Below are 204 nucleotides of genomic sequence, written 5' to 3' on the forward strand. Positions count from 1 at the left end.
CTAATGCAACATCTGTCTTTATTTTCATTATCGTGTCTACTTCTGTTTGCAAAGAAAAATCTGCAACTTTTCTCGGTATTTTCATTATAATATCTACTTCTGTCTGTATTTATTTCTGTAACATCTCTCAGTGGTGTTGTGGTTATTATTATAAGTTCCACAACTATTTTTAGAATCATTGCATCTTCCGCCATTGCGACTATT

This window comes from Penaeus monodon, chromosome 30 (genome assembly GCF_015228065.2).
Source record: "Penaeus monodon isolate SGIC_2016 chromosome 30, NSTDA_Pmon_1, whole genome shotgun sequence".
Taxonomy (NCBI): domain Eukaryota; kingdom Metazoa; phylum Arthropoda; class Malacostraca; order Decapoda; family Penaeidae; genus Penaeus; species Penaeus monodon.